At 38.6% G+C, this 7315-nt stretch overlaps 1 pseudogene; it reads left to right on the forward strand.

The window, feature by feature from the left end:
• Window positions 1-5234: 5234 nt before the first annotated feature.
• On the forward strand, window positions 5235-6365 carry LOC101334662 (ADP-ribosylation factor-like protein 2-binding protein pseudogene; annotated as a pseudogene).
• The last annotated feature ends 950 nt before the right edge of the window (window positions 6366-7315 follow it).

A 7315-nucleotide genomic window follows, 5' to 3' on the forward strand; every position in this document is an offset into this window, starting at 1 on the left:
CAAAATTGGCATCATGCTCTATATGGAGTTTGGTATGCTGTTTTGCTTTTTGTTTTTTTTTAAATGTTAAACTTACATTTGTGGGGACTACCCTAGTGGTGCAGTGGTTAAGAATCCGTCTGCCAATCCAGGGGACAAGGGTTCCAGCCCTGGTCCGGGAAGATCCCACATGCCATGGAGCAACTAAGCCCGTGTGCCACAACTACTGAGCCTGAGCTCTAGAGCCCACGAGCCACAACTACTGAACCCATGTGCCACAACTACTGAAGCCTGTGTGCCTAGAGCCCGTGCTCCACAAAAAGAGAAGCCACCACAATGAGAAGCCCACGCACTGCCATGAAGAGTAGCCCCCGCTCACCACAACTGGAGAAAGCCTGTGTGCAGCAACAAAGACCCAATGCAGCCAAAAATGAATAAATAAATTTATTAAAAAAATAAATGTGGGACTTCCCTGGTGGTCCAGTAGATAAGACTCCATGCTCCCAGTGTAGGGGCCTATGTTCGATCCCTGGTCAGGGAACTAGACCCTGCATGCATGCCACGACTAAGAAATCCGCATGCCACAACTAAAGATCCCCCATGCCACAACTGAGACCCGGCGCAGCCAAAATAAATAAATAAATAAAATAAAGTAACATTTGTGAGCTACAGTGGAATATTATTCACCCATAAAAAGGAATGAAGTACTGATACATTCTGCAACATAGATGAACCTTAAAGACATCATGCTAAGTGAAAAGCCAAACCCAAAACGTCATATATTGTATGATTCCATTTATAGGAAATATCCATATATTAAGGTAAATCCATAGAAACAATGCAGATTGGTGGTTGCCAGGGCTAGAGAGCGTGTGTGTTTGGGAGGTGGGGGGAATGTGGAATGGAGAGTATGGAATGCTTAGTGAGTACAGGGTTTCTTTTGGGGGTGAGGATAATGTTTAGAACTATTTAGAGGTGGTGGTTGCACAACATTGTAAATATACTAAATGCCACTGAATCGTTCATTTTAAAATGGTTATCTTCATGTTATGTGAATTTGACCCCAATAAAAAAATTACATTTGTGAGCATTAGTGTATGTGATTTAAAGCTATTTAAAAGTGTGATTCTAAAATATTTTATTAGATTTTTAAAATTACAATATGTACATATTTTGTTGTTATGAAGTAAAGTAATAGTTAAGGTTTATGTGGAAATCCCAGAATCCCATAATGATTTCTCAGCAGCTACAAATATTTCATTACAGATATACTTTGTTTTACTGTATATCTAAGTCATCTGAAATTATTATTATATTATGCTATAATGAATATCCTTAAAATTGTTTTTTAGAAGTGAGTTATTATTTCCTAAGTTACTAGTTCCTAAATGAGTTGTCATTTACTTAGGATTGATTCCTAGAAGTGAGTGTTTGGGTCAAAAGGGAGGAATCAACATGTGTAAGATTCTTCAAGTTCACTGCCAATTTTTTTTTTTTTTTTTTTTTTAAATTTTATTTTTATTTATTTATTTTTGGCTGCATTGGGTCTTCGTTGCTGTGTGTGGGCTTTCTCTAGTTGTGGCGAGCGGGGGTTGCTTAGCAGTTGTGGCACACAGGCTTAGCTGCTCTGCAGCATGTGGGATCTTCCCGGGCCAGGGCTCAAACCCGTGTCTCCCGCATTGGCAGGCAGATTCTTAACCACTGCGCCACCAGGGAAGTCCCTCACTGCCAATTTTTTTACACAGCTTCAGCAATTATAATATTTTAAATAAATCTTTGCCAGAAAAGGCAAAAATATAAAGTTTTATAAGATACTATAGGAGAATATCTCCATAATTTCAGGAGAGAGAAGATTTTATTAAGCTAGACACACTCAAAAAATCATAAAATTAATACATAAATTGAATTATTCTCAAATTAAAATTTCCTGTTCATTAAAATATTACAAGAATTAACTGGCAAGATACAGAGTCAGAGAAAATATCTGCAAAACATATAATTAGTAAATGGCTGTATCCAGAGTATATAAAGAACTTCTATAAATTCATAAGAAAAACAACTGGGTAATAGCAAAAGTACTATGTATAAAAATTTTTGAGTATACCTAAGGTAGTATTTAGAGGAAAATCTATAGCATTAAATGTACATATTTGAAAAGAATTGTTGAAAATATGAGCCAAGGATGCATTTCAGGAAGTTATATTCAAAGTAGAAGAATGAAATAATAAACATAAGAGAAGAAATTAATGAAATAAAAACCAAACATACAATAAAAATTTTTAATATTAAAATTTATTTTTCAAAAAAATAAGGAAATTGAAATACTCTTTATTATGAAGAAAAAAAGAAAATAAAGAAAAAAGAGAGAATAAATAAATAATAGTAAGAATGAAGAAGGGGATATTACTAGAGATCAATACACATTTAGAAGATACTAAGGGGCTTCCCTGGCGCAGTGGTTGAGAGTCCGCCTGCCCATGCAGGGGAAACGGGTTCGTGCCCCAGTCTGGGAAGATCCCACATGCCGCAGAGCAACTAGGCCCGTGAGCCATGGCTGCTGAGCCTGTGTGTCCGGAGCCTGTGCTCCGCAACGGGAGAGGCCACAACAGTGAGAGGCCCGTGTACTGCCAAAAAAAAAAAAGAAGATACTAAGAAGGTATTAAGGACAACAATGCCAATAAATGTAAAAAGTTCAAGTGAAACGGAAAAATTCCTAGAAATAATAATTTATCCAAGGTGGCTCATGAAGAAATGGAAAGTCTGAATAGTCTCATAAATATTAAAGAGATTGAATCAGTATTTATCTATTTATTTTTTAAATTGAAGTATAGTTGATGCACAATATTATATAAGTTACACAACTCACAATTTTTAAAGGTTATATTCCATTTATAGTTACTACAAAATATTGACTATATTCCTTGCATTGTACAATATATCCTTGTAGCTTATTTATTTTATGCATAATACTTTGTACCTCTTAACCCCCTACTCCTATATTGCCCCTCCCCCCCTTTCCCTCTTCCCACTGGTAACCACTAGTTTATTCTCTATATCTGTGTGTTTCTTTTTTGTTATATTCACTAGCTTGTTTTATTTTTTTAGATTCCACATATCAGAGATATCATACAGTATTTGTCTTTCTCTGTCTGACATTTCACTTAGCATAATATCCTCCAAGTCCATCCATGTTATTACAAATGGCAAAATTTAATTCCTTTTTTATGACTGAGTGGTATTTCACTGTGTGTATATGTGTACATATACATGTATATGTAAATATATACACATCTCACATCTTCTTTATCCATTCTTCTGTTGATGGACATTTAGGTTGCTACCATATCTTGACAATTGTAAATAATGCTGTTATGAACGTTGAGGTGCACATATCTTTTTGATTTAGTGTTTTTGTTTTTTATGGATATATACCCAGGAGTGGAATTGCCAAGTCATATGGTAGTTCTATTTTTAGTTTTTTGAGAAGACTCCATACTGTTTTACACAGTGGCTGCACTAATTTGCACCCCCACAACAGTGTAGGAGGGTTCCCTTTTCTCCATATCCTCACCAACATTGTTATTTGTGTTCTTTTTGATGATAGCCATTCTGACAGGTGTGAGGTGATATCTCATTGTGGTTTTGATTTGCATTTCTCTGATGATTAATGATGTTGAGCATCTTTTCATGCGCAAGTTGGCCATCTGCATATCCTGTTTAGAAAAATGTCTATTCAGGTCTTCTGCCCATTTTTTAATCAAGTTGTTTGTTTTTTGGATGTTGAGTTGTATGAACTGTTTATATATTTTGGATATCAACACCTTATCCGTCATATCATTTGCAAATATTTTCTCCCATTCAGTAGGCTGTCTTTTTGTCTTATCGATGGTTTCCTTTGCTATGCAAAAGCTTTTCAGTTTAACTAGGTTCCATTGGTTTATTTTTGCTTTTATTGCCTTTGCTTTAGGAGACTGATCCAAAAAAATATTGCTATGATTTATGTCAAAGAGTGTTCTGCCTATGTTTTCTCCTAGGAGTTTTATGGTTTCTGGCCTAACATTTAGGTCTTTAATCCATTTTGAGTTTATTTTTGTATATCGTATTAGAGAATGTTCTAATTTCATTGTTTTACATGTAGATGTCCAGTTTCCCCAGCACCACTTATTGAAGAGTCTGTCTTTTCTCCATTGTATGTTCTGGCATCCTGTGTCATAGATTGTCTGACCATAAGTACATGGGTTTATTTCTAGGCTCTCTATTCTGCTCCACTGATCTATGTGTCTGTTTTTGTGCCAGTACCATACTGTTTGATTACTGTAGCTTTGTAGCATTGTCTGAAGTTAGGGAGCATGATTCCTCCATCTCTATTCTTCTTTCTCAAGATTGTTTTGGTTGCTCGGGGTCTTTTGCATTTCCACACAAATTTTAAAATTATTTGTTCTAGTTCTGTGAAAAATGCCCTTGATATTTTGATAGAGATTGCATTGAATCTATAGATTGCCTTGGGTAGTATGGTCATTTTAACAATATTAATTCTTCCAATCCATGAACACAGCTGTCTTTCCATCTGTTTGTGTCATCTTCAATTTCTTTCATCAGTATCTTATAGTTTTCCAAGTACAGGCCTTTTACCTCCTTATGTAGGTTTATTCCTAGATATTTTATTGAATCAGTAATTTAAAATCTTCCCACAAAGAAAACTTCAAATCCAGATAGCTTTACCTGTGAATTATAGTGAACATTCACAGAAAATAAAATTTCATTCATACACAAACTATTCTAGAAGTTTAGAAGTTTCTACTCCCAGAAAACCAAAGCTATCCTCCTCAACTCATTTCATGGAATTAATATGACCCTAACCCCCAAATCTGACAGGATCAATATAGGAAAACTAAAGGCCAATCTCACTTATGAACACAGATATAAAAAATGCTAACTGACCTATTATTAAACAAAATTTAAGATCATATGAAAAGTATTATTTTAAAAATTTAGGAGCGTCAAGCTTAGTGAGGCCTGGTAGGGCTTAGAGGCCCGGCTGGCTGCAGCCGGGGAGCCTGAGGTCAGGGCGTCATGCGCAGGCCCTACTGGGCTGGGCCGTAAGCCACAGCCTCGGCAGCTGCAGCGAGATCTTCTGGATGCCGGTTGGGGCTCTGCAGAGCAGAGCAGAGGCTGCGCCTGGGCCATGGGCGGGCGTGGGCGGGGTAGCCCGCCAGCGGCCCGCTCCCTCATGCGCGGTGGATGCAGCCACGGTGATGCATGCCCTAGAGGAGGAGAGCTTCGCGCTGTCCATCTTTTCCGCCTCTGATGCAGAATTTGATGCTGTGGTTGGATATTTAGAGGCCATTATCATGGATGATGAGTTCCAGTTATTACAGAGGAATTTCATGGACAGGTACTACCAGGAGTTTGAAGACACAAGAGAATAAGCTCACCTACACACCTATTTTTATAGAATCTATTTCTGTGGTAGAAAAGTATATGGAAGAACAGCTGTTGGAGCAAATTCCTGGATTTAACATGGCGGCTTTCATTACAACTTTACAGCACCATAGATGAAGTGGCGGGTGATATTTTCGACATCCTGCTCACGTTTACGGATCTTCTGGCTTTTAAAGAAATGTTTCTGGACTATTGAGCAGAAAAAGAAGGCTGGGGACTGGACTTAAGCAGCGGTTTAGTGGTGACTTCATTGTGCAAATCATCTTCTATGCCAGCTTCCCAGAACAATCTGTGGCCCTAGGTCCCACCTCCAGGTAATGGGATCTTTCTAGACATCACCAGCCCAATAGACTGGGAGAGGCTTTGGCTAATGATGTCAGAAGAATACATCTTGGAAAGACTGACTCTGTTCTGCAACTCTTCGTTAATGTTAAGTATTGATGGATCAGGAGAAAATTAGCTGACTTTCCTGGGACACATTCTTGTCTTCAGTAACCCTAGTACTCCTCCCCGAGTAGACACGTCTCTCAGGAGCTTCTGAGTATGGCTCCTGCATTAAGCCCAAGTCCAGCATTCCACCTGGGGGACACTTCCCCAGCATACATGTTGGTGTGTCCATGTTGGAAGAACCCACCATCATCAACTGTCTTGGCCCAGCAGGCCTTGCATGTCCCATGAGACTTTTTGTGGACTCACAGCTTTTTATATGGGTCAGAGTTTCAGTCCTGCAGTCTCAATGGGGTTTTTGACTGGGAGTATTTATCTAGGGTTTAACTCAAGCTAGCTGACCATCTCAAGATTTTTGAAAATCCTACTATCACAGTTCATCTTGGCTGTAGGAATCAACTTAGAGAGACTTCCTTTACCTAGAAGGTACATGTGAAAATCAATTCCTAGTCTTACATGTACAGTCCTTGTATCACTTTCTGCTGCTCCTGATGTAGTTCCATAGTTTCTATAACTCTCGTTTACGTGGTTTTTTTAAAAATAAGTTTATTTATTTATTTATTTTTGGCTGCGTTGGGTCTTCATTGCTGTGCACGGGCTTTCTCTAGTTGCAGCAAGCGGGGGCTACTCTTCGTTGTGGTGTACGTGCTTCTCACTGCGGTGGCTTCTCTTGTTGTGGAGCACAGGCTTCAGTAGTTGCAGCACACAGGCTCAGTAGTTGTGGTGCACGGGCTCAGTAGTTGTGGCTCGCAGGTTCTAGAGCACAGGCTTAGTAGGTGTGGCGCACAAGCTTAGTTGCTCCGCGGCATTTGGGATCTTCCCAGACCAGGGCTTGAACCCGTGTCTCCTGCATTGGCAGGCGGATTCTTAACCACTGCGCCACCAGGGAAGCCCGTTTACATGTTTTTGGAAAAATATTTTTATAGACGAATACTCAGGCTAACCTAGTGTATATAATCTTAGAACTTCCATGATTACCCACTTCAAGATCAAAGTATTATATGCTGTGTGCTTTTTGGCTATTAGTGTTATGAAAGCAAAAATGCTTTCTATGTTGGTGTTCCTATTTTACTGGGCACCAATGAATGTATGCTGGAAATGGTCTAAAAGGTTTCCTTTTCTTAGAGCATGTTAGTATTTGTGCAGGTTTGCTTAAAACCCTTTCTTTGTAAATCAGCTCCTTAGGTTTTCTGTTGGGGTTGGGGCTCTGCACTTCCTGCTTGCTGTCAAAATAATCCTACCAAGACAGTGTTCCACTGGTCTAGCTCCGTAGGAGATAGCAAACAGCTTTACTGGCAATCTGTCTGCTTGGATTTAGTACAGTGTTTGATAGAACATTACTGACCAGAAAACATGGATGTCACATCTCTAGAAAGAAAAACTATAGTGGTTCAGTTCCTAATGTGTACCTTAGCTTTTTTTGTTTTGTTTTTTATTTTTTATTTCA

The sequence above is a fragment of the Tursiops truncatus genome, chromosome 3 (genome assembly GCF_011762595.2).
Source record: "Tursiops truncatus isolate mTurTru1 chromosome 3, mTurTru1.mat.Y, whole genome shotgun sequence".
Taxonomy (NCBI): Eukaryota; Metazoa; Chordata; class Mammalia; order Artiodactyla; family Delphinidae; genus Tursiops; species Tursiops truncatus.